Source organism: Chelonia mydas, chromosome 3, assembly GCF_015237465.2.
Source record: "Chelonia mydas isolate rCheMyd1 chromosome 3, rCheMyd1.pri.v2, whole genome shotgun sequence".
Lineage (NCBI taxonomy): Eukaryota > Metazoa > Chordata > Testudines > Cheloniidae > Chelonia > Chelonia mydas.
The window spans coordinates 175382204-175409867 of NC_057851.1; the positions used below are offsets into that span (position 1 = coordinate 175382204).

Consider the following 27664-nt stretch of genomic DNA (forward strand, 5'->3'; position numbering starts at 1 on the left):
GAATAAAGAAACAGGATGATAAAAAGGGGTAGTGTTCACAATAGTTAAACATGAAGATACATCATTAAGAAATCTTTTATGTTTTGAACTATTATATTTATGAAAGTAAAGCCTAATTCTGAAAATGCATAATATATCTCTGAAAATGAGAGTTGAGATGAAGATGAATAACAAGAAATCAAATACTAACTGGGATCAAGATGTATTTTTTGCTGCCTGTGTATTTTGTCTCATATGGTAACTGCAGAAAATAATTACTATATGACATACATGATATCCGTTTTTTCCATAAGAGAAGGAAATCCAGTGCTTGCGTGTTTGCAGGACTGTCCATGTAGCAGTAAAAAACTTTACTGGTGATACAACTTCTAGAAAAGAATTGCATCACACCTATTTTACAAAAGCATTTCTCTAAGATTTAGCTGCCTATATATATATAGTTGAACAGAATTTATAAGACTGAATTTTGTCCAGTCCCAGCTGGTGACTCCCTGTGATGTCACAGCTGCTGCAAAGTCTTTGTCCCAAGACAATGGTGTCAGGACTTTGCCTCAGACTGGAAAGTCATTAGGGTCCTGGAGCCACCAGACAGTCAAGGTCTCAGGGCGCAAGGTGAAAGGCTGGTTAGCCAGCTCTGCCCAGGCCACTGTTGTTCCTCTTATTCATGCATTTTATATGATGCATAACTGATCATCTCCCCTTTAAAAGTGATTTTTTTGTATATGTTGTTTAATATCTAAAGTGCCAATTTAAACATCTAAGTTTGTTTGCACATTATTAAATAAAATACACACTATTAGCACAGCAACAAAAAAAACATCTTCATAAAATAAGCAACAGCTCGACGGTTACAGTAATTATAAAGGAAAACTGGCATCCTTGAAATGTATAATCATAATGAAGATTTTTCCCACTGTTTTTGATGAAGATGCAGAGTGTACATAACAATACTTATATTGACAGGTTTCAGAGTAACAGCCTTGTTAGTCTGTATTCGCAAAAAGAAAAGGAGTACTTGTGGCACCTTAGAGACTAACCAATTTATTTGAATATAAGCTTTCGTGAGCTACAGCTCACTTCATCGGATGCATACTGTGGAAAGTGTAGAAGATCTTTTTATACACACAAAGCATGAAAAAATGGGTGTTTACCACTACAAAAGGTTTTCTCTCCCCCAACCCCACTCTCCTGCTGGTAATAGCTTTTTTTTCCTACCCCCCTCCCCCTTAGATGTTCTTGTTAAACCCTGGATTTGTGCTGGAAATGGCCCACCTTGATTATCATACACATTGTAAGGAGAGTGATCACTTTAGATAAGCTATTACCAGCAGGAGAGTGGGGTGGGGGGAGAGAAAACCTTTTGTAGTGGTAAACACCCATTTTTTCATGCTTTGTGTGTATAAAAAGATCTTCTACACTTTCCACAGTATGCATCCGATGAAGTGAGCTGTAGCTCACGAAAGCTTATGCTCAAATAAATTGGTTAGTCTCTAAGGTGCCACAAGTACTCCTTTTCTTTTTGCGAATACTTATATTGACTTCTTGTTTCAGTGAACATCAAAATTGATTGTTCCTCAAGGTAAATATCAACTGAGTCAGAGCATATTAATATTTACGTCAATGGAAAATCAATATTTACATATTATATTGGTTATATAGTCTTCCTTTGCCTTTTAAATTCTGAATTGAGAGGAAAAATCAATATCTTATTGGAGGCAATATAACACTTGACATTTAGAGCTCTTAATACAATTTGGTTAATCCAGATTTTTTTTCATTTTCAGATGTTTTTTCCTGGTAAATAGGTCTCTGTCAAAGTAGTTTGTAATGGGGAGTTGAGTTAGCAATGGCAAGATATAAATAATCCCATAACTATGGTTTCCTCTTCAATCCATGCTTAATAAGGGCATTGCTAGTATAAATATAGCTTGTTAGTCATTGTATTTAAGCCTTAAAGACTGCATAGGAATTTTTTGGAAAGCACATATTTCAGTTTATATGTTTTTGCAATTATTAAATTGTTTGTCAAGACTGAATGGCAATGTCCAGTTATGTCTTCTCTGGAGAACTTGATTTTTTAAGCCAGACCTCTTATTCTTATACACTTTACTTCTGAGCTAAAGCATTTCACTTCTAAAGATCCCTTGCTGTATAAAACTGACTATGCACGACTTTTTCCATATCTGTAAAGTCTCCATAGTTGCAAAATTTGCCTACAAAGAGAGTGGGGCCATTATGGATTCCTGTCATGCCTACATCTGTAATGTAATCAGTGACTTTTGAAGTATCAAAAGAAAATGTCTTCAGAAAAAATGTCATTGTAGGGCAGCAAGGGTACTGAAACAGCATCAAAAGTTTAACACTAAGCTAAATACATCATTTAATGTGTTGCACCTGGCTAATCTGCAGATATTTCATGCAGATAGTACATGGAACATAGTTTTAGTCAAGAATTGGTATTGCAGAAAAAAGGATTAATTTAAATTATTCATATTTATGGTACAGTCACAAAAGTACTTAACATATTTTATCTTCAGTTTGCACTACTTCAGCCATTGGAATTAGAGTTCTAAGCAGCATCGAGTGTGATATATATGCCTGCTATTATAAGATGACACTTATGATAAGAGTACTTCAAAGACTATGCTTATTCTATACATGCATGAATATACTTTTTTACTCCATTTTGTATTCTACTTGCTAGGGAGTATTTTAATATAGTTTACTCAAAGGTTGTTTGCAGTTGTCTGAAAAGGAAGCATGATGAAGCATACTCATTGCACATTTTACATATAAATGTCTTTCTAAAGCCCTTATATAACAGAGATAATATTGGATGTGTGGTTAGTATATATAGTCTATTATCCAATGAGTTCCAAAGATGGCATTTGAATTCCCAGAGTATATTGGACTGGGTAATCCTGAACAATTACAATGAAAAGGTATATTTATATGCAGATGGAATAGTATTTTTAACACTGTATCATCAGGGCCGGATTAACTCTCCTTTGGGCCTGGAGCGATTAGATTTTATGGGGCCCCTGTATACAAGCCTTTTTCCTGATTTAAAACAAAATGATCACAATTATGGCATCGAGGTTCTTAACACTATACTAAACTTGCGTTTTAGCTGATATAAAGCTGTTCTGTGGTTACATTTCAGTCTTAAAATGTAGAATATAGTTAAGTTAATTCAAAAGAGCCTACTTCTTACCTTAGAACAGCTGTTATATTAGTTTTTTTCTGCGAGGGAGTTTGGGTGCAGGAGGGTGCTCCAACCTGGGTCTGAGTGCTGGGATGCAGGAGAGGGTGAGGGGTGCAGGCTCTGGGAGGGAGTTTGGTGCGGGAGGGGATTCTGACCTGAGACGGGAGGTTGGGGTGCTGGAGGGGGTGCAAGGTGCAGGCTCCGGCTGGGAGGCACTCACCACAGGCCGGCTGTTGGAGACAGCGTGTCTCCGTGCGCTGCCTGCGCCTGCAAGAGGCACCTGGCCAATGGGAGCTGCGGGGACAGTGCTGGGGGCAGGGGCAGCACCCGCCAGGGCCACAGAGACGAGCCAGCAGCCTCTGTGATCCAAGATCACTGGTAATAAGAGGATCACGTTATTCAGGTTCCTCCTCATTTTAGCAAATTCTGGGAAATGTACCATGCCTTTCTTAGACTAAGTGACTAAGAATGTACTTTTCTGGGTATTCTGGTCTCCCTCTCTTTTTCATAATCTAACCTAAAACCACCTTGTGCTTACCTTGTTTGAACAGGAGTATTCCTTGGTCTAAGTTGTAATGCTGGAAATAGATTATTGAAAATATTTTGTTTTAAACACATTCTGTCATAAAATAAGTATGTTCATTAAGAGCATAATGACTGTAAAAAGAAACTTTGTCACATAGCAAAGGCTTCATAATTGAAACTTTGAGGCTGGGGGAATAATCAATATTTGTCAAATGGAAAAATGACAAGACAAAATGATACAGAAATTAAGGTTACCAGGAGCCAATTTTTATGTCAGAGATTCCTTGTGTGGATGCCCCTGTGAGACAATAATGTGGGTAGCAATATGATTTCTTATCACATGGATTGGGAAGTAGAAGAGCAGGGCCCCAGGAGCAGAGATTTAGTCATCATGGGTATTTATAGTAAAAGTCATGGACAGGTCATGGTTACTAAAAATACCCATGACTAAATCTTAGCCTTACTCATTAGTCATCTGCGGATCCACCAGCAATAACCAGCTATCATTTTTGGAATCATCCTCGAACTGGGGAGATGCAAATATGAATTGTTCCAAGAAGAGACTGTCAAATCATGCACATCAGATGATAGCTTTTTGTATGTTTTTAGCAGCTGTACATTGTTTGCATGGATTCATACCTCACTGGGTATTACAGTGGATGAGAATCTGGATATGAGTCAGCAGTGTGCTCTTTATGCCAAGAAGGCTAACGACATATTGGGCTGCATTAGTAGGAGCATTGCCAGCGGATTGAGGAAAGTGATTATTCCCCTCTATTCGGCACTGGTGAGACCACATCTGGAGTATTGCGTCTAGTTTTGGGCCCCCCACTACAGAAATGTGGACAAATTGGAGAGAGTCCAGCAGAGGGCAACAGAAATGATTAGGGGGCTGGGGCACATGACTTATGAGGAGAGGCTGTGGGAGCTGGGCTTATTTAGTCTGCGGAAAAGAAGAGTGAGAAAACAAAAGAAAAAAAGGGGATTTGATAGCAGCCTTCAACTACCTGAAGGCGGGTTTCAAAGAGGATGGAGCTAGGCTGTTCTCTGTGATGGCAGATGACAGAACAAAGAGCAATGGTCTCAAGTTGCAGTGGGGGAGGTCTAGGTTGGATATTAGGAAAAATATTTCACTAGGAGGGTGGTGAAGCACTGGAATGGGTTACTTAGGGAGGTGGTAGAATTTCCATCCATAGAGGTTTTTAAGGCCTGGCTTGACAGAGCCCTGGCTGGGATGATTTAGTTGGGGTGGGTCCCGCTTTGAGCAAAGGATTGGAGTAGATGACCTCCTGAGGTCTCTTACAACCCCAATTTTCTATGATTCTAGGTTCTAAAAGGGGAATTTTGCTGTGGATTTTACTGTCATAAAAACTCAGGGAAAACAGCATGGGGTAGTTTATTATAACATGCATATGTCTAATGATGATAGTGGGGTTTTGTTTTGTTTTAATTTGACTTAAAATGAGGATATGAAAAGTTTAATGTAGGCTGTTCAAAGCTGCTGACAGCAAATGTCAAAAAAAGAAAAAAGAAAAAAAAGCCTCTGAGTATGTATAGGATAAAAATATCTGAAGAATCTTTACATTGTAAGAAATTTAAAAATGCAAATTCATCAGTGAACATGGCTTTCAACTCATGATGTATATAGTGTGTATATAAACTATATATATATATTTTATTTAAACAGCCAAATGTCTCTGTCATTGCCATTTTAAGATTGAACAATGACCTAATAAGTCCAGAAGGTATGATACCGTAATTTATAATCACTTGGACTTCAAACAAAAAAATTGATCTAAAAATACAGGCTTCCATCTTACAAGGTGTATCCCTACTATATGCTCCAGATAAAGACACAAAGAGAAACAATCTGCTGTATGAGAAGAATCCTTCTTCAGCTCTTCAGTGAGGAGAATGAGTTCATTCACGTCTTTGCTGGCTACTAAAAATCACTTTAATGATCCTTGTTGCTCCCAAGTCACAGTTTGTAAACTAATGGAAGTAGGCATATGCTTTGAGTATAGTGTTTAAATAGCTAAATAATAAATAGTTAAATAACACCAAAAGAAAATACCAAGGCATAACCTTAGGGTTATGCTATCACCGTATTTTAAATGAATATGCTTGTTCCTACCATCTGGCAAATAAAGATGGTGTCTGGGTGTCAATAAGATAGATTGACTGATTCAGCAGCCAACAAGAGAGCATACAAAAACTCATCATACCGGACTATTGCTTATCAATATAGATGAGGCACACAACTAGTAGGGCACTGTGACAGGCTATAAATCATAGAATATTAGGATGGGAAGAGACCTCAGGTGGTCATCTAGTCCACTCCCCTGCTCAAAGCAGGACCAACACCAACTAAATCCACCAATCACTGGTCAAATGGGAGACCTAGCATCAGATTTGAATCCCAAATCGAACTTGTTGGGCCCCACTAAAGTGTGAATCCCAGGGAACTGGTGGTCTGAATTTAATTAATTTTTTAACTCGTAGAGATTTTTGGAATAACTTGGGGCAGTGGGTTGTGATACTATCAAAAAATGCTATTACACTTATCTTGCTGGGGATGATTTTTAAGAAATTGCTTATTTTATACATTTCAGAAAATAGATATGCATTCATAGTGAAGCTAGTGATGTGAAAATCTCTAGTGTAGGACTCTTTATCATGCCTACTGCATCTTAGAAGTTCTATTCAATTGGCATAAGTACAATTTACTTTCCTTACTGTCAGAACTCCGAAGGAACTTCAATGGGAATTGGCCTGAGCACATACTGCAGGAGCTGGCCCAATGAAATATACTGTCAGGCAAAATACCCAGCCACTGCAGTGCAATCAATATATAAAGCCTAGGGAAAAAAGCCTATAAAGCCGTAGGAAAACTTGTTAACATCAGACGAATGTACAGCCTCTCTCCATCCCCAACCCCTGAAGAAAAAAAGCCTGATATGCAAATTTTTATTGTTATTTTTGCATTAAAGAAATCACTTGCATTATTATTCCAACCTCCATGACCTGACGTGATCTTGCACCATGTTTTGTCGGATCACGGTAACTGGAAGCAATGGCAATCGGAAGTGACAAGTCCTGCCAGCCCGACCATAGGAATGTGATTGTGCTATCTCTCAAAAATGAGGACAATAATGTGTGTCACCATTGTTAGGCCTGTTTTTACTCTTTGTACCTCTGGTTTGACACACAGTCATAACAGAATTAAATACTGTAAATTATGCCAATATAATGTTTGAAGGTCCAGCATAAGCCCGAAACATTCAGAGTTAAACAATCCAGTTCTGTTCTGTTATTCTGCCATCACACTGGAGTAACTCCATAGCTGTCGGTAGAGTTACTCTGGATTGCACTAGTGTAACTAGGAGCAGAATTCAGCCCAATGTTTCTATTGTTACAAACTGCAGAGCCAAGGTATTGCAGCAAAATATGATATACAGCACCACCTTAATTTTTCTACCTAAAGTTGCCCTCTTGAGTTAAGATATGTGCAGCACAATGTTCTGTGCAACATCATACTCGGTTATGAATCCACTGTAAGCCAAGTTTCAAGGCTTGGGAAAGTGAATACTTTGGAAGTTGCAGTTGTCTTCTATAGCAGCTCCATTGCAATGCCATAGTATTTTCCAGATTACACAAAAAGAATAAAGGTAGAACCATGAAAAAATGCATTTACTCTTTAAGGGTCAGATTGCAATATCCGCACTCATGTTAGGTAGTAAATACTTATTGAAATTAAGTAGTAAGCTATTATTCAATGTAAGTAAAGTTATTACAATCTAGTCCTATATGAAAATGTGTAATGAAAATGAGCTTCTTCTACGTGTATCTGAACAACATGATTGTCTTTATTTTATTTTCATAAACCTTATTAATCTAGTGACATCTTGGTTTGAATTAATAGGGATACAATTAAATTTAATGGTGAAGCATTTACTATTAATGATCCATCAAACTTGTTTATACCAAAGATGAGTATCTCAGTGACCTTTTTTCAAATTTTGCACTCTTATTACTTGACTATTTTTTAAAGAATTTTTTTCTGAATTTTTTCATAATAGATTGTTGATTATGCTCTGATCACTGTGTAAGTGACTGAAGAGAATGAGAAGAACAGTGTTGTCATTATAAATGGTTTTTATCTTCCTTTGAAGAGTTAGTCTTGATTGCCAGTCTAAGAAAGGTCAAGGTTATTCAGCTTCCACTTGACCTCCTTCTCTGAACAAGTAATCCACATTTCACACACATTATAAAGTACAGAGTTGATAAGAGGCATTGAAGAGAACAACAAAATTCCAACATATTGCTTTGGCTTGACTGCACAAATTACAGTACAGACACGATGAAAACAGTAATTCTCTTGAGAAGACTACTTATATGAATGTATAATATGACTACTGCTTTGCTGAGTTTACAATAGACAGTGATATGTGATCAGGGAAGTATTCTGACTGAATGTTCATGAACACAAAGGAGTGAATTAAATTTTGTTTTTTTAACTATATCAGCTTATATTGTGAAAATTTGAGTTACAAAGGCTTCACATGGCCTGTAGTTAATGAGTGGAATATGTGCCATGAATGGAAATTATGTGTGTGCTTTGAGAAGAAAATAGGTTCCCATTTAATGCAAATATAGAGCTCTACTTTTAGGGAAAAATAGCCCTGTCTACATTTCAAATACAAGAATGCCTGTTAGGGACTGTGGCTACTACAGCTTAGCTGTCCCTTAACCTGCTTACATACTGGTTGTAATTGGTAGCTAGATAAACTGGACTGCAGCCATATTTGATCACCAGGTGTAAACTGAATGGATTACGAGAGATGGTTAAGATTCAGTCTCTGTTACCAATTGGATGTCTGTAACTAATTGTAAGGGGATAAGTGAGTTGCAACCAGGTTGCCTAGCTGATGTACCTATACTGTACACAGGGCGTTTGCTACATAAGGATGAATTTTACAGTTTTCTTAATAATGGGCTTAACTTTTAGGAAGTGAAGTATTCAAGGAACATTAATACTTGCATAGAATCTCCTTGTGCAATGAATTTAACTCAGGTTAATTTACAACGGTTACATCAATTTGAGTGAATTCTGAGGAAAGTAAGCAACAGAGGGTGATGTTAAATTTACGTCTACTTGAACTTTTTGTATCCTTTATTAGATATTAATATTTTTAAGAAGTAGGGTACAGTGCTTGGGTCTCTTAGGGAAGTCATTGGATATTCAACCTTCTACATGATTTAGTGTCATTTTAATTAACTAGTGGAACAAGGATACTTTTTACATTAAATGTAAAACTGGATTAGTGGTGATACATTTCAGATAGTTAATTTAATGATCATAATGGGACTTTCCTCTCTTTAAAAAGATATTTAGAGTCATTTTTTAATATTTCAATATATTAAGGTTATTCAAAAACATTCTTGGGTTAAACAAAATAAATTTCTAATAGAGTATGCTTAAGGAATATTTTTTTTTAAATTAAATTAGTTGAAGGTCCTTACAAAAAGGTGGAGTCTTTGACATATGCTTTTGGATTCAGTTTCTGAGAATCTTTTTCTTGTGTACAGTAGTTAGTATCTTAGGTTAAGTTTAGTGTATATATATTGTTAGTTAGAGGAGTTGACCACCTTGTGCACTGCCCTCATCAGGATTCAAGCATTGTACATTGTTTGGGGGAGCCATCCCCAACAGTGATCCCCACATGAGGTGCTTGTTTTGTTTGTGAAGGACTTGTCATGCTCCATCTGCATGTCATTCACAAAGTGGATTCAGGTGGTGAGAGACTGGCAGCTGAAGCAGCACCTTCTGGAGCAGGCCATGAGGGCTGCTTCAGCACTGAAGCCCTTATCTGTGTGATAGTTACCTTTGGATCCAGCATGCGATGCTGCTCCACTCTTGGGCTCTGACGTTTCCCCCCAGAGGAAGAGGGGTCATTCCCCCTCCTCTGGTACAGTGAGGAAGAGGGCCCATAAAATGAATCAGGACCATTCCAGGGCTCTGGGAGACTCTTTCACATCTTCTAAGAGGACTGCTGGACAGCACTGTACGCCCTCCAGCACGTTGGTCTAACTGCCCCCCCAGCACCACACCAAGAGCAGTGAGAGTCCATACCATTGACTCCAGCCATGGGGCATCTGTTGAGTCCTGTCCCGATGACATCAGTGCCAGCTGTCTTCATGACAGTAGCATACCAAGTGGCATCAGACTTGCTTTGCCTCTGTTCCAGACTCTCCACTGGTTCAAGAGTTCATTAGTGCCATGGCTTTTACTGCCTTATTCTTGGTTATGCCTGTGGTGCCTTCTGGCTGTGTCACAGAGCTACCAGGCTCATCAGCACCACAGCTCACACTTCCCACACCTTGGAGTTGAAGTGATGGTGGCAAAGACCTGTCTTAGTCAGTTCTGGACATGGATGATGCTGAAGGCCCACTCAGCATTGGTGCATCCTTTGGTACTGTCATTGTCTTGGCAGCAGATCCCTTCATCGAGTTCAATACCACCATAGCCTTGGTACTGGCACCTCTCCCAGCACCAGGTGGGTGTGCATCTCATTCACCAGTACTGGTCCCCCATTCCTCTTTGGCATTGATACCACCCCTTTCTTGGGCTTCAGATGAATTTGACCATTTATTTACCCCCATCAGAGCTGGCTCCCCGTGCTGTCACCAGAGAACCTCTGGGACTCCTCAAAATCCAGACTGGAATCATCCTCACCCTCATTGTCAGATAGGCTCCAGAGATAGCCATTAGATCACTAATAGTACTAAAAATCGGCATCTGTCCTGCAGTCAGGACAGAGGCTCTTGGCTCGGTGCCTCCTGGCCACCAATGCCATATTCATATGCTCAATAGCCTCCTTGGGATACTCCTCAGTCCCTGAGGTCCCACTCCTTGACCCACTTCAGAGCAAGATCATTGGTTCTGAGGGTGGGTCCTGCTCCCAAGCCATCTCATCTGAGAGTGACTGCTGAGCCCATTCCCTCTGGACCTCTGGAATTGTTCTGACTGGATCCTATGGTTCAAGAACAGGATCCATCACTGGAGCAGCAAACTGCCATTCTTCCTTCCATTCTCTCTGGGTGACTCTACCATGCTGGAATCTTCCTCTCCCTCAATGTCTGAGGACTGTAAGGCATTTCAGGACCTCCTGTGGCATATGACCATTATCTTGGGTATCCAGCCAGAAATCCTTCAGGAGGATATGCATAAGCTGCTGGAAGTTCTTCAGTCATAAGCTCCAGGGAGAGTAACCCTCCTGATAAATAAGGCTCTTTTGAAACCTGCAGAGGCCCTCTGGAATACTCGTTTCATTGCCTTCTGCAGCAAAGCATTTGGAGAATTGGTACTTCATTCCCATGCAGGGTTTTAAGGGCTTTAACTCCCACTGGCTCCTAACTGTCTGGTGGTAACTGCAGCAAATGACTGGACATGCCAGGGAAGGTATAAGTCCATCCCTAAGGATAAAAAGTTCAAAAGGATGGATTTAATGGGGAGGAACATTTGTACTTCCTCTTCCCTGCACCTGCACATTGCAGACTAGCAGACATTACTTTGTGTATGACTGTCAATTGGGAGGTCATGTCTAAGTTTGTGGAGAAGTTGCCAGAACTGCCCAGAGGGGAATTGATTCATTGTGGAAGGTTATGTGGTAGCCAAGACTCCATTGTAATCAGTTCTGGACATGGCTGATGCTGCAGCCAGAATTATGGCATTGGCTGTGACCTTGAGGAGAGCCTATTGGCTACAGAATTTGGGCATTGCACCTGATGGTGCAGCAGACCACTGAGGACTTTATCATTTGATCGTCAGGTTTTGTTTTCAGAAAAAGACAATGAATCCTTTAAAAGACTCCCAAACTACTTTGTGTTCATTGGGAGCATATACTCTGGCCATGAAGAGACGCCATTATAGTGATCAGAAACAACAGCAGCAGTACCCCTGACAGCATTTTTTTTTTGACATTTTGTAAGGCAGGAGGACTACTCCTAGAAAGGCCACAGATCCCAGGGGAGAAAGTCTGATTCTGGCTTCAACAAATCGACTCATCCTCCTCTTCCCTCCCTCTTCTGTCCCCAGCATCCAGCAAGCACCCATTCTGAATCATGTGTCAGGACACCAATCCACTGATGACCGCTCTTTCTCCAGCCCTTCTTTTGGGGGACAAGCTGGTTTGTTTTTATGGTGTTTGGGACTTGATTATCCTGGACAACTGAATCCTAAGCACTGTAAGATCAGGTTATGCCATACAGTTCCTCTCCATCCCGCTTCCCCACTCACTACCCCACCCCTTTTCTGGGACCAGCCTCATGAGATACTGCTCCTCAACCAGGTCCAGTCTCTACTGGCTCTGGGGGCTGTAGAGGTTCTCCCGCTGCAACAACAGGGACAGGGGTTCTACTCCCAATATTTTCTGGTTCCCAAGCCTCCGCAATGTCAACAAATACTGTGATTCCACGTGGTTATCCTAGCAGCTATCCTACCCTGCTTGAATCACAATAACTGATTTCCTGCCCTGGACCTGCACAATGTTTATTTTGATGTAGCAATCCTTCTGAGTCACAAGAAGTTTCTCAAGTTTGTCACAGCTGTACAAACCATGCTGCTTTTTGGCCTCTCTTCCATGCCCCAGGTGTTTACCAGATATATGATTCTGATAACAGCATATCTCAGGAAGAGGGGAATTCATATCTTCCCTTATCTGGATTATTGCTTGCTGAGGAGCAGGTCCATAAAGGAAGGCCTCTGTCATGTTCACTTCACACTACACCTACTTAGGTGTCATTCTGAACAGCAGGAAGTCAACATTGGTTCCATTTTGAAGTGAGTTTGAGAGTGTTTCTGTTGACTGAGCAATTCCAGGTGATTTGTCACCTATGTCTGGAGCTGCAATCTCAAATCCAGCCTGAATATGCCTGAGGTTGCTAGGATGCATGCACACAAGTAGTCCAATATGCAGCACCTACATTCTTTTTTGATGTGGCTGAAGTTGGTCTATCATCTGAATCATCATCCCTTCGACAGACTGATCTGACTTCCTCCACCAAATCTGGACTCCTTACGGTGGTTGATGGTTCAAGGCAATGTGTACCAGGGCATTTCCTTTGCTCAGTCCCCACCAACCAGGACTGTGGTCACCAATGCCTCTTTAATAGCTTGTGATGCACATCTGGGATTACTGAAAGTTCAAGTCCTGTGGTTGGAATGTCCTGGAGCATGACTGTCTGGCTTTTTGAGATCACATTAGGAACTCAGTGGTGCACATCCTTACCAACAATAGCACCACGATGTGAACAGACGGGGGAATGTTACCCGTCCTGGGAACCAGCCCAGGAATAACCACAACAAAGGGTGAGCTCGAGCATCACTGAGGGTTGATTTATTGGCATCCCTTACTTGCGCAATTATACTCAGACACACAACACATTCATGCTGGCAGGCTGCTGGCGCGGATGTTGGTTTCAATTCCGCAGGTGGCTGAGGCTGGCCAGGCGACAGCTACTCGGAGATCGGCTGCAAGGCAACGAGAGTCCCCAAAGTCCCTTTGGATCCGTGGAAGGGCTCTACTGCTTACCGTCCAGTCCCGAGTTTAGCATGCTCTTACGTTTCCTTGTTGGTACCCTTGACCTGGCCACCCCTCTCAAAATGTATACCTTCACCAAGATAATACCATGGTTCCATAAAACGCGATATTTGCTTCGTTTTGCCATTGGCTGTGACTCACACTATCTCACTCATTTCTTACATTAATCGATTACATATTCATAAGCATGAATACAGTTGATTATACAGAACAATACAGCTTTAATCAAGCATCTAATATCATTAGGGAGCTTCTGCTGCTTGTGGCTTTATAACAGCGTAACGGGAAACTGTGCAGACTGCACTCGAAAGAGCAAATGGGGGAGGGAAGGGCGTGCCCGGCTACAGGGAGCATACTCCAACATGCTGTGTCAGGAGGTGCTCTGGCAGTTTTGTGTCAGGGAAAAAATTACATGTGTGGCTGATCACTTGCCTGAGATCCAGAATCATCTGGTGGATCCCTCAGCAGAAATTTCCCCTTGAGTCGGGAATAGTACCTGAAACCCAGAATCATGCAGTCCATTTTTTGCAGTTTGGGGAATCTGAACAATCTAACTGTTTTCCATGAGAGACCGCAAGAAATGCTAGCTGTTTTTTCTCCTAGAGGAGTCTGTCTGGGCTTCTTTACTGATGCTTTTCACCTGAGCTGGTAATCAGCACTCTTGTGCCAATTCTGATAATCCTATAGGCCATTCTCATGCTGAAATTGGGCTGTGCCAAGCTCATTGTCATTGCTCCATCATGGCCAAGACAATATTGGTTCTCCAACCTCCTCAAGTTATTACTTCAGCCTCCCATCTCCCTTCCTCTTCATCTTGATCTCCTGACTCCTCATTAAGGTCAGATTTTGTGTCCAGCACTCAGCTCTCTTACATCTCACAGCAAGGATGCTGCACAATTAGATTAGGAAGAGGAACAATGTTCGGAGGAGTCCAGTAAGTCTACTCAATAGTAGGAAGTCCTCCCACCAGAGTGACCTCTTCAGCCAAGTGGAAGTGGTTCTTGGTATGGTCATTAGCCTGGAGAGTTCATCTGAAGCTGGCTTGTATCCAGGACATCTTGGAGTACCTGTTACACTTTCAGCCTTTTCATCTTGCGCTTAATTTACTGAGAGTCCACCTGGCAGTGATTTCAGCATTTCATCTGCCCATCCATGGGAAGTTGGTCTTTTCAAACCCCAAGGCAGCGAGGTTCTTGGAATTAGTCACTTGTCTCCACCCACCAGTTAAAGAGCAGATTCCTTTTTGGACCTTAATACTGTCTTAGCAGCTCCATTCAAGCCTCTGTCAACTTCTTCTTTCTCACTTCTATGTCAGAAAATTGCCTTCCTTGTAATGACAACGTCCACGAGGAGGGTGGGTGAGTGCAGGCTTTGATGGCAGAACCCCTTTACACACAATTTTCTCAAGATAAGTAACCCTGTGGCTGCACCCTAAGTTTTTATCCAAAGCAGTTTCCCAGTTTCACTTGAATGGAGCTACATGTTTATCAGTGTTCTTCCTAAGCCTTATTCAACTCCAGAAGAATGACATCCTCACAGACTGGATGTCATGCAATGTTTAGTTTTTATCTAGATGGAACCAAATCTTTCTCCTCCTCATCTCGTTTGTCAGTTTTATCTGCAGACTGAATGAAGGGTCAAGCAATTTCTTCATAGATGATCTTCAGGTGGATAACTTCCTGTATCATGAGAGCGTACAAAGTAGCACAAAATGTGCAAGCTTATTCCACGAGAGCCTAGGAATGTCCAAAGTATTTCTAAACGATTGTTGTTCCTATATCAGTCACTTGCAGGGCTGCCTCTTGGTCCTCTGTGAATACGTTTACAAACCACTATGCTATTACTGCTGTGTCCAGATCAGATGCAAACTTTGGGAAGGCAACCCTGAATTCCCTGTTTAAATAGACTCCCTACCCCACCTCCTACAAGTACTGCTAGTGAATCATCTATTCTAAGTAGAATACACAGCTGCATCTACTCAGAGGAAAAAATGGTTACCTACTTGTAACTGTTCTTCAAGATGTGATGCAGACATGTATTCCACAGCCACCATTCATCCCTTAGCATCACTCCATACTTTTGACATTCAGTGTGAAAGAAGTTAGGGAGTCAGGGTCGCACCACCCTTTTTGGCCAAGGGATCTACTAGGTAAAGTTTCTGGTGCACCAGGCACACACACACACGTCTAAGTAGAATACATGTCTACATCACATCTTGAAGAATAGTTATAGATAGGTAGCCATTTTATATGAAGCTTTCACTTTTTGTCAGCTTTGCATGACACATTGTTGGGATGGTGACTCGGCTCTGTGTGTATGCCTACATCAATAAATATAATAGGCATAATTCACCCACCAGCAGCCACCACTTGTAGAAAGTTTGTCTGGATCAGAACACAACTCAAACTTCCAGCAACCCCCACTCTATTGGGGCCTATGGGACACCTGGCACAAGCTAACAAATGAGTTGTTCCAGTCAGATATGGAGCGTGTCCAGAGTTCCCTGCAGATGTGGTCATTTAGTGTATTTCCTTGGCAGTATCTTTCAAAGTAAAAGTGATGCCATTCCTGGTGGCAGGAGTAAGGGGGTCAAATATCTCCCCTCTGATAAAAATCACACATGTTCCTGTGAACGTGGGAATAAATCAGGGCCCACATGTGACAGATTCAGGACTTGATCTGAAAGCAATGAATGTCTCCATTATTCCTGGCCACATCAAAACAAGGCTAGAACTGCTCTTGGTAGCAAGGTCACCATTTTGACAGTGTGAAGGCCAGATGTGATTAGATGAAAGTTAAACTCTGCCTATGTAAATATAAATGTTTACTTATGCATAAATGTATATATCTGTTAGAGCTTGGAAAACAATGTACCTGAGAAATTTGACTGCTTGTTGCTTACAGAAAGTCCACAAACATTGTGATTTCTACTAATTTTTAGTCAAATAATTTGCAAACACATTTTCTACCCTATAGATTGCTCGGAGGTCTCTCTGTAACTGCTCCACCCTCAGCAGTAAAAGTCATGTTATTTAGGTCACATGGTACTGTTTCTCCCAATTGCATGAGTGTTATTCTTATCAGAAAGAGGTTTTGGAAAACAAACAAACAAAAACAAAAAAGAGCCTTTTGTCTTTCCTGGGGAGAAGTAGAAGTTTAAAAGGGTTAGTGAATCTTGAAGATTTTACACTATTTTCTTTCTGGGTTATCCATACTATTCCAAAGGTATCCATCCCTAGATGGAAAAATGAGCTATGATTTAAAAAAAAAAAAAGAATGGGCATAGAAATTAAATTACAGTTATCATGTTTACACAAAGAAATTGTTTATGGTCTTGGTTATAGGCAGCTCCTTGTCTAGCTCATTTAATATCCTCCTTCCCTGGGCTTTATGTAGAGATTTTTGGGAATTTTCACCCATGCTTTGTAAAATGGTGCCCCATTCTACATCACCACTTGCAAATTTTTAAATTTGACAGACAAAAATCAGCAGGATGGGGGTGGGGAGTTTTACTTGTGTCTGACTGTTTTATATAAAATGCCTATTTGTGTGTATGTGTGTGTATATATATGTATATATACACACACACACACACAAACACTGTCCAACAGTGTTCTATAAGGTTGTAATTTTTGTGTTTCTAGTCACAACACAAACCAGAAGACAAGCTTCAGTGATTTGCTGTATTTTAATAGAGCAACAAGCTAAATATGTACAGCATACAATTCACTGCAGTTTAGCATTTCTCTTCTGTTGATACACAAGTGACTAAATTTGATGTTTTTATTTTGTAGTCAACATTTTAATTTAAATTCTAGTTCTTCAGATAAAAAAAGCAAATTTGTGCCATTGAAAGCTTTTTTTTTAAATTGAGTCGCAATTGAAACTTATATTAAAATATCTGATCCTAAGCCTAAATTGTAGAAGTCAGAGATGGAAATATATCTGTTAGATCATCCTGTCAATCACTCAGTGCAAGATTGTTGTCTACATTATTTTGTATTATTACAGGACATGACATTACACTCTTGAACAAAAGTCTGTAAGACAGTAATTTATAAAATTGTGTGAATTTCCCATAGATTATAGGCCAGATCCTTAGTTTGTGTATGCCAGCATAGCTTCATTGACCTTTTACCGGTTTACCTCAGCTGAGAATCTGGTCCAATATAGCGATACAGTAGTATGCATTAAGATATGTTACAATATCAGTTCTTTTAAAAAATAGATAATTGAGTGGACGCTCCAGTTCTCATACGTTAGAATTGGGTAGCACTAACTGAAGGTAGGTATAACGTCAGTAAGCACTGTGCAACCTTATTGCACACAGAGGGACTATTTCATCTTCTGCTTGATCTGCAATACCTCTGGCATCCAAGTGACAGGTGACTAGTAAACTGAGATTGCCAATTGTAACATGTTTTTGTGATGTAGGCAAAGTACCAAATTTTCTGATGGTTTAAGAGAGATTCACTCACTGCAGAAAGCTCAGACAAGCCTTGTATTCATTCCACTCTGGCCCTTAATAATGGGCTTATGTCAGGGTTAAGTGGTGCGCAGGACACACAAGAGTCATCCATTGTTGTGTGTAGTACATTTACCCCACTGTGCCCAGACCACACAGAATATGAGTCTGTAATAGCTTCCAGCTGTGGGAATTATTCCTGTAGCTAGAGGTATTGAGGCTTATGCTTTCAGCTGTGGATGTCCCAATTCAATCCCTGGTCATTATAAAAGCCCTTTGTACACGTGATGAATTTCATCCTTGGTGCCTAAAGGCTCTGTCCTGAAAATTGACATTTTACTATCCATGACATGAAGCTTACAACATTTTCATGTTATTATATAAAGTCAGATAGGACTAGTTCACCCACTCCCGTAGGAGAAGCTTGGGAGGGAAACTTTTAAAGTTACTCTTGCATGATTTCTACCACTGTTCTCTCAGGTGATGGGGTTTGCCTAGGCATCAAATGGGCAGGGAGTTTGACCCCCTATAAGGCCTCCAGCATCACAGCTTCACTGCCTGATATCCCATTTCTACAAGGACATTTCTGTTGCACATAGGGGTTCTGCACAAAAAAATAGGGCCTGAAGCTTGATTATGTCTTGAACAGACTGGTTATTGTCTGGAGAGAGGACAGTGTGCATAGCAGCCACTCCTCTCAAAGGATCCCCGACCTCATGGCATCTAGAAATAGAGCATGGTGCTACAGAGCAGGTTGAAATTCCCCCTAATTCCCAAAGGTTGTGGGAGAGCTACATGTACACAGGGTTCTTTCCATGCATAGATTCATGTGAGACAACCTAGCTTACAGAAACGGTTCTGCAAAAGTTACCAGTTGTGTAATCCTTGTAATAATTAAAATACCTTCTCATTGTTGTCTTCGGGGTGTAAGAGGTTGAGCTTGTATTTGAGCAGTCATGATATAGAACAAAATGAACCAACTCTGTTAGGAAGCAGCTAGAAAGAAAGTGTTAAGTCAATATGCTAGATACATTTTAAAATACAATCCAGAAATAATCAATACAACCTGATAGGGAATGTAGGGGAAAGCAGAACTACAGGCATAAGCTAATATAGGAAGTGGTTGATTATGAGATAGAGATATTGTTGTAGTTGTTTTTTTTTTCCGGGGTAACTAACAATTTTGAAGAATTGGGATTTTGTGAAGTAATACTATTAATTATTTGTGTATATTTGAATTTCCTGGGTCTATTTTCTAGGCTCATATGGCCTTGTTGCATGCCACTAAAGTACCTCCAGCTGTTAGAAAGGCGAGGAACAGAAGGCATGGCCTTTTGAAATGGAAGATTGGTTAGGGTTATTCCTTCTCTGTCTGTTAAGATTATAAATAAAAATGTCTAAATAAAATGAGAGATGACTGACAAAGTTCCTATCTGTTCCGCTTTCTGCAGACCTAAAATTGCCTGACTTTGGACTGGTCTACGCTATCGCTTAAGTTGATGTAACTTATGTTGCTCAAGGGTGTGAAAAAGACACACACCCTGAGCGATGCAAGTTATATCGACTTAAGTGCTGTCGACGCTGGTGCTATGTTGGTGGGAGATGCTCTCCCACCGCTATAGCTTCCACCTCTTGCTCTCCTGTCGGCATTGGTGCAGCTGCACCACTGTAGCACTGTAATGTAGACTTGCCCTTTGATTGAGGGTAGGCAAAAAATAGCATCATCTACCTACTAGTAAGTATCACCAAAAGCCTGGTCCATTAGGCATGAATCTACATGTGTAGAAGTGGGATATCAGGCAGTGAAGCTGTGATGCTGGAGGCCTTATAGGGGGTCAAACTCCCTGCCCATTTGATGCCTAGGCAAACCCATTAAAGTGTGGATGTCAGAGCTGTACGTGCCACTACAGGGTGTCAAGGCTGGAATGGGCCAAAGCCTAGTCTCACTGAAATCAGTAGAAATGTTGCAGCTTACTTCAATGGGACCAGAATTTGGCTCTTAATTAAAAAGACTAGGACACAAGTAGGTGTATGTAACATTATCCAGTGAAAATGAAAGGCCCATGTTTCAAGCTGGAATGTGTATACTAAAAAAAACAAATACAATCCAGTGTGAGGATAACAAGCTCTCCCTACCATTACATGCTTGAATTTAAAATATATATTTATATACTTTAAAAGATATTTTATATAGGAAAAAGTGAACTATTGATGTTTTCATTGAACATATGATGCAGAGTCCATTATATACTGAGCCTTGCTGGGACAATTCTACAGTTATTCTGTGAATAAGAACATTTTCACTAGGGAAAGTTTATTGTGCATGGCTTTTTCTGCTGCAATCATCTTAGTTGTTAGTAGCTGAAATTGGAAAATTGATTTGAGCATAATTGTCCATTTAAAACACTCAAATTTCTTGAAGGTCTAGCTACTGCCAGGCATATCCTGGTGTGAATATCTTATGGTAGTTAATTGTCAGGGTAATGCCTTATATATAGTTCCTGCTGACTTCATTTTGTATTTGTTGCAATATTTCAGATTGTCATACCTTCCATTTCTATTTTTACAGAAGCACTGGGAGCTTTGATGCAATACTTAAAGAATAATGTACAAAACATCACCAATATGAGGTTAAATGCAGTAGTTCCAATCAATGGGAAGCTTAAACCAATGCGGGTTTTGACAGAGTAAGGAGTGAAAGAAGAGGCTGTTGTGAAGAGCAATCGACAATATTAGGTTTCATCTTAAAAACTCAGGGGAAAAATGATTGTGAAGTACCTTCAAAGAATCCTCTTATTCTTGAATATGTGAAAATTGAAATTATTTTGGTCTTATAGCAAAATAGCAATGATATATTGCATATTATATAAACCGCTGAATTAGTAAACTCCTGCTGAACCATCATTTTATTTTTGTATTCCATAGTATGCCATCCTATTGGGATAACCAAAACTACCTCAAGCCAAGACTATATTTTCATACAATTAATTAGCCTCATAATTCTTAATATTGCTAACTTGCTACATTTAGTTTTTTATACTCAGTTACGGAAAACCAGTTGTCTTGTTCAAATTAAGTTGTAAATATTGTTGGCTTAGAGAGAGAATGGCTTAACTATGAAGATTATTGGGCATAACAAAGGTCATAGAACACATCTTTAACATTCTGTCAAGCCTATGCAACATGTAGAAATGCTCAAGTAGAACACTCTGAACCTTGGGGTCAATAAAAATCCGCAATACTGTGTTTGCTAGCCATTTGTATATCCAAATTACTATTAAAGAGGAATCTGGTGACTTCACCACACCTCCTGCTGACTCCTCATTGTACACACTTTAAAGCCCTTTGGTAGTTAGTCCTTAGTGTATTTTCTTCCAGTTGTCATAGCGACTTACAAAATCCTCACCCCAGAGGAAAACATCAAAGATTTATTTGCTGAATCACAAAAATGGGGTAGAATACAAACCTCAGGTTTATGGGGAAAAGTGGACCATTTCAAATGAGGTTTAACTTACAATTACGCAAATAACATTAATGTTTTTAAAGGGCATTATAAGGGTTATGATTTGGGTTTTTGTGGTTGTTGTGGCTATTTTTTGAAGTACATACAATAAAAAGGGAAAGATTTCACCAGTTATACATTTGTAACTGGCATTTTTAATATGTTTACATTATGAACAGAATAAATTTAAGGATGGTATAAATTGCAGATAATATCCTAATAACACAATCAATTCAGATCTTCAACAGATACCGGATTTTTTTTTAAAATCTGAGGTTAGATTGTCTTTTCTGCTAATATACATGAGGGAGACCCTAATCTGGAGAGCCAGCCCCTGTCAATCAGATGTGAGAGGAGTGCTAAATCTTCTGCACCCGTCCCCCTGCCTAAGACCTTGCCAATATCGCTCTACTGCTAGTAAGTGCAACTTGGAAGGCAAGAACAGGACTGAGCCGAGCAGAGATGTGAAAAATCCTCTTAGGTACCCTTTGTGGCTGTTACTGAGTACTCATATGGGGACAGATTAGTGGTGTTTGGTGCCCCAAATAATTGGTGGAGCTTCATGTAGCAGCCTGTCTCTCTCTCCTCACCTCCTCAGATATACTGAAAATGAAAAAGTGGCTAGCATACTGAGGTCAGAGGGAGCCACTGGGTCACAGGGAAATGTTTTGTAGAGGAGGGAGGTGGGGCACTGAAAAGAAAAACAACAAGGAGTCCGGTGGCACCTTAAAGACTAACAGATTTATTTGAGCATAAGCTTTCGTGGGTAAAAACCTCACTTCTTCAGATGCACCTGTGAGGTGTTTACCCACGAAAGCTTATGTAAGGTGCCACCGGACTCCTTGTTGTTTTTGTGGATACAGACTAACACGGCTACCCCCTGATACTTGAAAAGAAAAAGAGGCTTGAAAAAACAGGACACTTAACAATAAAAGGTAAAATGGAAAAAAACAGTATTTATCCTTTTCCCCCGAATTTTTCCCCAGTGCAAGCTTCCCCCTCTCCAGTCACTCTTGCCCTAGCCGACCCACTCCCATACACCAACACCCTTATTCATCAATTGACTCTGCTCCTCTCTGCAGTTAATCCTGCCAATGCAACTTTTCCCCCTTCCAGCTCAGAACCTCTTCAACCTCCCACCTGCTCAAATGCCCCTCAAAAACACTGCTATCCCCCAGGCTGAGAACATTTCCTCTCCCGCATCTAACCTAAGTGCTCCTTCAGGCCTGAAACCTCATCATCTTACGCTCACAGGCTCATAATGCCTGCACCCAATGCTCCCAGCTCAGAACACTTATCAGGCTCAGAATGCTTCCTTCCCCCCTCCCACACACCTGAAACCCACTGCCACCAGGACCAGAGGCCCATCCTTCCCTTCCACCAAAAAATGACAACAGCATTGCTGGACCTGGATAAGGATAAGCAGAGGAAGCAGGGAAGGAATGAGAGTGCAGAGAGTGCTGTCCTCTGTCTCTGTGGGGCTAATAGGAAAAGTCTCACAGAAGCCTGTATTCTCTGCCCTGTGCTACCTGCAAGTGGCGTGGGACCAGAACTCCCCAAGTGGCAGCAAGGTGTACTGCAACCTACAGTACATCAGCCACAGTACAGGATGTCTACTGCATGGGAGGCAATTGTGGCATTATTAACCCCTAATCAGTATCTGCCGCTTGCACCAAGCTATTGGAAGCATGGCTCCTGCTGGAGCTACACTGCCCAGAAGCATGGGAACCCCCAACAGAGCTATAGAGAGGGATAGATGTCCTTTCTTTAAGCATTGCTTTCTGGCACTGTGGCCTCCTAACAATTCTGCACAGTGCATTGTGAGAAGTAACCCCTGCAAGCACACGCTATCACATTTACTCTACTGTGGCTCTGCATGGGTGCCAGGGTCCATTTGCCCAGTGCACCTTGCAGTATCAGGATCTAAAACACTGGTCTTGGAGGCCTTGCTTTGGGAAAATACAATAAGGAAAAACAATGAGGAGTCCTTGTGGAACCTTAGAGACTAACACATTTATTTATTTTATATATTTGTTAGTCTCTAAGGTGCCACAAAGACTCCTCTTTGTTTTTGCTGTTACAAACTAACACAGCTACTACTCTGAAACAGTAAGGAAAGTGACAAAAATTGCTGCAACCAGTGAACTTAGAAGTAGTCTGACTAAAAGAAATAAATACTTTAGTTATCCATAGGCTTTAAAATCATCTCAGCACTGCAAACATTTTGCCCCAACTTATTTATTGCCTCTTCAGTAAGTATTAAAAAAATGATTCCGTTATTTTGTTTCCATTATGAATATAAAGATTAGTATGTGATCATTATGAATTTCTTTGTGCTGAATATCAAACCAGCCTCACTGTAAGTAATTAAACGCATCATTAAAGAATGTGTGCAAGATAAAAGCACTAGTTTACTTGACTGGATGAATCTGAAACTGTCATTAATTTCTGCTAGTTTTACTATATTAGACATTTGTCCTTTTTCTCCCCTGATGAAAGTCTAGTTGGTCAAATCACATCACAAGTGCTTTTGTAATATTTTAATAGAAAATAGTATGGAATAAAATCTCATTTAAAAACAAACAGATTTAGTTTCAGCTCCTGAGCTGCTGTAAACTAACTCCAGATTCAGTGTTTTAAAAAAGATTGAGACATTTGCTTGGCTGGTGTGAAGCAGCTTCATGGAACTTGGATGATTTACACCAGTTGAGTACCTGGCTCTAGATCTCTCATAAACGTATTTATTGTGGTATTGGAAAGTTTTAGGTTGTGATTTTTATTGTTAACCACCTCATTAAACTTCATGGGCTTAATCCTGTTGTTTTGATTGGTTCTGGATATAAACTCCCCATTCATTTTTAATGGGCATTTTGTCCAGGTCAGGATTGCAGAATTGGGCCCAACACATGGACTTGCAAATTTCCAATAGTTGAAAATAGGTTTCTTTCTACATTAACTCTTAAGATGGGTAGACCACTCATATCCATACCAGTACTGGTTCTTATGACCATCATGACTGGTCCAGGTATCTCTTTAATGATGAGCTGTGTTCAGCCATTCAGCCCTGTTTCACCATGGCTAATGTCCTCCCTTCTCGTCTGTAATTAAGGGTGGGCTGGAAGCAGTCCCATTTGAGAGACTGCAAAAATTGTAGATGTTTCTAAATGTGTGCATCTTAATAAGGTGATGAGCACTGGCTGGGACAGCAGAAATCCAAGTACTCCTGTTCTTTTTAGTCTGGTAACTAGCATTCTTGTTTCAAAAGTCTGGGATTTTGATGATAATATGGGCCACACTGTGAAGCTCTTACACTTATAGTTACTCACATGAGTAGTTCCATTGACTCTAATTAAACAATTTCTACAATGAACTGCTTGTCCACATGAGTATGGGACCCCAAAAATTGGCCTGATGAGATTAGAATTTACATCCAGGGTACGGTTCTCTCTTTATTGTGCCTGAATATTTTTTTGCAGATGAAAATGTATAGATGCAGCACGTAAGCTGCTAGTGCCCAGATCTCATGTCAAGGTAGATTTTATTTAGTTTCTGGTTTGTAATAAATCCATTGGCTTCACGGCTTGAATTTACATAATAATGAAAATTTCCGCATATTGTTGTAGGTCACATAAAACATTTAATCTTTCTGCATTCATCTCTGCACTTTCAAAGCATGTGATGGTCTGCAGAGACTGAAGAAGATTTAAGGCTAAAAAAAATGAGTAAAGTATTTTAAAATAGGTTTTAATTCTACAAGTGGTTGCTAATAATTTTTGTTCCTTCTGTAAAGGTTAGAGCAGAATTGAGTCATTGTATACAACATAATTTAGCTAAAGAAGAGATGAGTACATGGGATCCAAAACATAGGATTACCCCATATGTGCCAACTGTGTTATATTTTTAAACTTCCTCTGAGATATCAGATGCTGGCCACTGTGAGAGCATCATATTGGATTAGAAGGCCCATGGGTCTAATCCAGTATGGCAGTTCTTGTGCTCTAAACAGTTGTATGAAAACGGACAGAACTACAAGATTATTAGATATTATTATTAGATTAGATATTATTATTAGATATTCCTGACACAAGGAAGAAAGGAAAGCAGCAGAATACGGACCCTGGACTTCAGAAAAACAGACTTTGACTCCCTCAGGGAACTGATGGGCAAGATCCCCTGGGAGAATAACATGAGGGGGAAAGGAGTCCAGGAGAGCTGGCTGTATTTTAAAGAATCCTTATTGAGGTTACAGGGACAAACCATCCCGATGTGTAGAAAGAATAGTAAATATGGCAGGCAACCAGCTTGGTTTAACAGTGAAATCCTTGCTGATCTTAAACACAAAAAAGAGGCTTACAAGATGTGGAAGATTGGACAAATGACCAGGGATGAGTATATAAATATTGCTCGGGCATGTAGGAATGAAATCAGGAAGGCTAAATCACACCCAGAGTTGCAGCTAGCGAGGGATGTTAAGAGTAACAAGAAGAGTTTCTTCAGGTATGTCGACAATAAGAAGAAAGCCAAGGAATGTGTGGGCCCCTTACTAAATGAGGGAGGCAACCTAGTGACAGAGGATGTGGAAAAAGCTAATGTACTCAATGCTTTTTTTGCCTCTGTCTTCACGAACAAGATCAGCTCCCAGACTGCTGCACTGGGCAGCACAGCATGGGGAGGAGGTGGCCAGCCCTCTGTGAAGGAAGAAGTGGTTCGGGGCTATTTAGAAAAACTGGACGTGCACAAGTCCATGGGGCCGGATGCATTGCATCCGAAAGTGCTAAAGGAATTGGCGGATGTGATTGTAGAGCCATTGGCCATTATCTTTGAAAACTCATGGTGATCGGGGGAAGTCCCGGAAGACTGGAAAAAGGCTAATGTAGTGCCCATCTTTAAAAAAGGGAAGAAGGAGGATCCTGGGAACTACAGGCCGGTCAGCCTCACCTCAGTCCCCGGAAAAATCATGGAGTATGTCCTCAAGGAATCAATTCTGAAGCACTTAGAGGAGAGGAAAGTGATCAGGAACAGTCAGCATGGATTCACCAAGGGCAAGTCATGCCTGACTAATCTAATTGCCTTCTATGATGAGATAACTGGTTCTGTGGATGAAGGGAAAGCAGTGGACGTGTTATTCCTCGACTTTAGCAAAGCTTTTGACACGGTTTCCCACAGTATTATTGTCAGCAAGTTAAAGAAGTATGGGCTGGATGGATGCACTACAAGGTGGGTAGAAAGTTGACTAGATTGTCAGGCTCAACGGGTAGTGATCAATGGCTCCATGTCTAGTTGGCAGCCGGTATCTAGCGTAGTGCCCCAAGGGTTGGTCCTGGGGCCGGTTTTGTTCAATATCTTCATTAATGATCTGGAGGATGGTATGGATTGCACCCTCAGCAAATTTGCGGATGACACTAAACTGGGAGGAGTGGTAGATACGCTGGAGGGCAGGGATAGGATACAGAGGGACCTAGACAAATTGGAGGATTGGGCCAAAAGAAATCTGATGAGGTTCAACAAGGACAAGTGCAGAGTCCTGCATTTAGGACGGAAGAATCCCATGCACTGCTACAGACTAGGGACCGAATGGCTAGGCAGCAGTTCTGCAGAGAAGGACCTAGGGGTGACAGTGGATGAGAAGCTGGATATGCGTCAACAGTGTGCCCTTGTTGCCAAGAAGGCCAATGGCATTTTGGGGTGTATAAGTAGGGGCATTGCCAGCAGATCCAGGGACGTGATTGTTACCCTCTATTCGACACTGGTGAGGCCTCATCTGGAGTACTGTGTCCAGTTTTGGGCCCCACACTACAAGAAGGATGTGGAGAAATTGGAGAGGGTCCAGCGAAGGGCAACAAAAATGATTAGGGATCTGGAACACATGAGTTATGAGGAGAGGCTGAGGGAACTGGGATTGTTTAGTCTACGGAAGAGAAGAATGAGGGGGGATTTGATAGCTGCTTTTAACTACCTGAAAGGTGGATCCAAAGAGGATGGATCTAGATTATTCTCAGTGATAACAGATGACAGGACAAGGAGTAATGGTCTCAAGTTGCAGTGGGGGAGATTTAGGTTGGATATTAGGAAAAACTTTTTCACTAGGAGGGTGGTGAAACACTGGAATGCGTTACCTAGGGAGGTGGTGGAATCTCCTTCCTTAGAAGTTTTTAAGGTCAGGCTTGACAAAGCCCTGGCTGGGATGATTTAGTTGGGATTGGTCCTGCTCTGGGCAGGGGGTTGGACTAGATGGCCTCCAGAGTCCCTTCCAACTCTGTTTTTCTATGATTCTATGATATCTCCTTTAAATATAGAAGTGGTGGGCTACACAGCGTGTGACTTATTACTGCAGTGCAAGGAAGTTACTGGGAATCTTTCCATTT

General features: G+C 40.7%; 1 protein-coding gene and 1 long non-coding RNA gene across 45 annotated transcripts in view; both read left to right on the top strand.

Moving 5' to 3' along the window:
* The window catches only part of LOC122465221, a 95475-nt gene extending 74354 nt beyond the window's left edge, over window positions 1-21121 (top strand). Inside the window, exons 2-3 of the long non-coding RNA XR_006289898.1 lie at window positions 19057-19147; window positions 20367-21121. This is a non-coding gene — a long non-coding RNA (uncharacterized LOC122465221). The remainder of the gene's footprint in view (window positions 1-19056; window positions 19148-20366) is intronic.
* Window positions 1-27664, top strand: part of NRXN1 (neurexin 1) — a 1224094-nt gene that overhangs the window by 376156 nt on the left and 820274 nt on the right. The gene's annotated exons all lie outside the window — the stretch shown is intronic.